This window comes from Pteropus medius, unplaced genomic scaffold (genome assembly GCF_902729225.1).
Source record: "Pteropus medius unplaced genomic scaffold, Ma_sr-lr_union100, whole genome shotgun sequence".
Classification (NCBI taxonomy): Eukaryota; Metazoa; Chordata; class Mammalia; order Chiroptera; family Pteropodidae; genus Pteropus; species Pteropus medius.
The window spans coordinates 62,321-66,871 of NW_024345599.1; positions in this window are offsets into that span (position 1 = coordinate 62,321).

The following is a 4,551-nucleotide window of genomic DNA, read 5'->3' on the forward strand; positions in this document are numbered from 1 at the left end:
CAGAGTGAAAGGAGGAAAAATGATACCAACAGAGAATATGATATGCCTTTTGGCCTAAAAATCTAGAGTAAAGGAACATCGTAAGGGTATTTTTTTGTCCTTTTTTTTTTTTATTATGGTGACATTGGTTAACAAAATCCAATAAGTTTCAAGTGCACAATTCAAGAGTATGTCATATTTATAACGCATTGTATGTTGTAATATATATTATATATAGTGATATTCCATTGTGTGTATATAACAACGTTGTTAAGCATTTAAAGAGAGAAAATAAGTAATACCTAACAGGATTTCTGGCTCATACTAGGCACTCAGCAGAAGTTTACTTCCCATCCTATTCCCTCCCTTCTATAACAGAGGTGGCATTGCCATAAATGAAATAGCACAACTATGTGATAAAAAGCATTGATAATGACTACCATAGAAAAAATACATTTACATTATGTAGGAAATATAATTCATTCTTTGTTATATTTGGCCAGACCACATAAATTGCTGATATTCAGTCATTTGGTCTACCAAAACAATTTCACATTTTCAATCTAATAGAAAAATATGTGTGTTAAGTTGAAAGAGGGAGGACAGTCTTCACCTTTTTCCTGGCGAATTGGATTTTTCCCCCTGTCCTCTTTCTGGATCTCAGATTAGACATCAGGAAAGCACATAATATGGATATCTGTGCTATTCTTTTAGCTTCAGAAAGACTATGTGAGTACAAAGCTACAGTGATCGATCTGATAGACAGGATTCTAGAGAAACATTCAAAAGAGTCGCTTGGATTCCAGGACTGGAAGCATCACTGATGACAGGACTTTTGGGTGAGTCACTTCTTTGCTAGCATAGACTGATCACCAGGATAAAATTAGGGGGTCTACCCAGCCATCCTGGAGTATTGTTGAGACCCATGAGACACAAGCTTGGCAAGCACTCTGGGTTCTCAATTAGGAAGACCTGTTAAGGCTAAGGAATTATTTTAACAGAAATTAGTTTGCAGGAATAACAGGACACTACACATTAGGCATTCAAATGGCAATTATTTACAAATTGTCAACAGACATTTGTAAAACACAAATGATGCCCAGATGGACATGGATCCTGCCCTCTACAGAACTAAGGAAACTCATGTGAACTGTACCTACTAATGTGCTATGACCTTTCCAGGTGCTGTCTCTTTTAATATTTGAAGTAACCCTATGAGGCAACATTTATTATTTCAATTCTTCAGATGAGAATTTTTACATTTCATTAACTAAATCTTATAAAATATAAGTGGCAGAGCCCATAATTAATATCTGGCCTTTCTATTTTCTCAATCTATGTTCTTTCCTTTCCAGGACATTGGTATGGAGCTAATCAAGTTCCTGGAGTGTCCAGCCCTTGGCCTCTTAGCCCAATGACAAGCACAACATGTCTGTTATCGACACCACCAAGAAATTAAGAAATGTTGCGTGAGTGTTTGTGGGTATATGGCACAGTATGTAGAGAGAACAATATGAACAAAGACATGGAATTCAAGGGAATGTTTGGCCTCCTGGAGAACTGGATCTGGGCTGCTGGGGCTGGACACTCTGCAGAAAGGAGTTCTTTGGACTAATATGGTTCCATCATTCCAAAGCTCCACTATATATCTCAGGCAACAGTATAGCACAACTAGAAGCCAAATCTGTAAAAATTATTAGAGACTTTTTTCCTTTTTAAAAAATTAAATCTATTGGGTTAACATTGGTTAATAACATTATACAAATTTCAGGTGTGCAACATTATAAGATGATGTTTGTGTACTTTATTGTGTGCTCACCACTCAAAGCCTAGCCTCCTTCCATCACCATATATTTGACCCCTTTACCCCCTTAGACCTCCCCCACCCCTTTTCCCCTCTGGTAACCACCATTCTGTTGAATGTATCTTTGAGTTTGTTTGTTTGTTGATTTTGATGTTCATTTGTTGCTTTTTGTTTTATATCTCACATATGAGAGAAATCATATGGTTCTTAATGTTCACTTTCAGTTTCATACCCATAAATTAGTTCAAAATTTAAATGCATATTTTAACAGAAATAGATCTAAATTTGTGCCAGGTATGCCATTACGTCTTTATATTTACCTAGAAAAGATGGGCAACTTTTGGAGGAAATACTTTTCTCTTTATCACTACCCTCTAGCTCAAATTGCAGGTTGAATTTTTTTTCATCAGAATTGTGGAATGTGTCTTTGTTCCTCATCAAACTCCCCTGGGTTAATAATTATGGGCTGAAAGATGAAAACGTCAGTGGTAGGGTATGGGAGGTGCTTATTTCTGAAGGTGTTCAGAACAAGTCTTGCTTTTATTTCTCTCTGTGTGTTCCTGCCTAGAGCAATTCTGTGTCTTTCTCTCTTTTTTTTTTTGCCATTCTCTCAACGTTTATCTTTTGTTCTCCAATTCAGGTCTTTGTCAAAGAAGTTAAGGCAAAATGTCAGTAGATACAGAAAATCATACTTGGCTTGGTTTCCTTGGCAGTTCTGTGTAATATGTTCTTGATGTCAATCTTTGTTGACTGAGAAGTGGACCCACAAAATGTTGGTAGACATTATGGCAACAAGCTAAGATAGCTAGCAGATGACACATAACATTCAAGAGATATAAGTCCAGGAATAAAAGGGAGAGCTTTAAGGTCAAAAGAGTAGAGTTTCTAGGAAACCAATATTTGAATTCTAACTCCATTTAAGCAAAATGGAGTGCTTACTTGTTTGTTTTTCCTTATCCAGAGTATCCTCGTTCATTCATTCATTTATCTCTTTATTCATTCTTATATTATTCCCAACCATGGTAGTATCTAGTATTCAGTACTTTTTACTAGAGGTTCTGCTGACGTTTTGCTGATGTGTCTAAGTTGCTACAACAGCCCTTGTGCACTGATATAATTTTTCTTAACAAATGCAAAGAGTTCCAAATATAGAATGATCATTGAGAGAAAAAGGCCTTTTTATTCCCTCATTTCTTTTCCAAACTCACTCCTATAAACAAACAACTCCTTGGAACAATTCTGGCAGTCAGAGAAGACATTAAGCTCCAGAACCACCACCTGTTCCTGCTGTGACTCATAACATAAACATAGACCCTCTGTGTAGCCTGTTTCCTAGAACTTTAAAATACAACTCGCAGCTGGTGTCTCTCTTCTGAGAGGCCCCTGTGTACAAGAGGTCCCTTCATGGAGTAAGCCGGAGCACCCATGGTCCAGCAAAGTGTTGATTTTTCAGCCTTAGGAGTTTTACAAATTTATTATTTTCTCCAAATGTATTTGTACAATCTGAAGCACCATCTCCTCCAGATCCCTACAATGTCCTAAGGGACATCCTTATAATCCACTTCAAGCTTCTGCCACAAATATCTCACCCCCTCTCCTTACCCTCATCCAGAGGCAGTCATACTTTCCTCTTTCCTAGACATTTGTATCCATATCTCTGCTCACCTCAGTGACAGAATGATCACATTCAACTGCCTCTCATTCAGGTTTGATACTGTGTATTTTTCTTTGCTCGCTTTCAAAATATTCTTTAGAAAGAAATGTGTTGTATAAAACTCTTAAACCTATTATCCCTAAGAAGACTTTAACTCATTGAGAATGAAGATGCCAGTCTCCTGGTTTGTGTAAACAATTCCAGAAAAAACGAAGGGTAGACAAAAAGAATAGAAGATTTGATATAGAATTTGACAGGCTGACCATGGAGAGGACCTGCTGAAAGAATTATATTGGTTGTTCAATATGCGTTTTGACAATCTAGCCCAGGGGTTGGCAAACTTTTTTTCAGTATAGGGCTAGATAGTAAATATTTTGGTCTTTTGGGGCCAGGTAATCTGTGTCTCAATTAATCAACTCTGTTTTTGTACTGCTAAAGCAGTGTGGATGTGTCCCAATAAAACTTTATTTACAAAAACATAGGGTGGGCTGGACTTGGCCTATGGGCCGTAGTTTACAAATTCCTGATCTAGCAGATAGTATAATCTCTAAGTACATGTGCTTGCATATCCAAGTAATTGATATTCAAATCCTAAGTGTTGGTTAAGAATTGGGGCTTTATTCTTCAATTCAGTTCCTATTATCTCAATGATTAATATTATAAATTATATTAATGTTATTGGAGTCGATGCTGAGGTTCCACGGGTATTTATAAATTAGTACAATATCTCTTGGAAGCTGTAATCATTATCTCTTCGCAATTGGAGAGAAAGAGTTCAGGATATAAAAGGTAATGGAAAAAGAGTTTTCATTTCCTAACACTTGGCACCACTCCTATAAATAACTCTTCAGTCCAGTAACAACACTCAGAAGTAATATTCCAGCCACCTGTTTCTGCTGCTACTGAAAAATGCAAACATGAATAACTTTAGATTAATTTTCTAGTTGGCAGTATTTTTATCTCCTTTGAAACTATAAATGTAGTTAATATATTAATGTTAGAATAGACCTTCAAATTTTGAATGTCAAATGAAGAATAAAATGAAATTAAGAGATAATAATAAAAAAGGTTTTTTGTTCCTTCCATTTATTTCAAGATTTATCTAATCATGCTA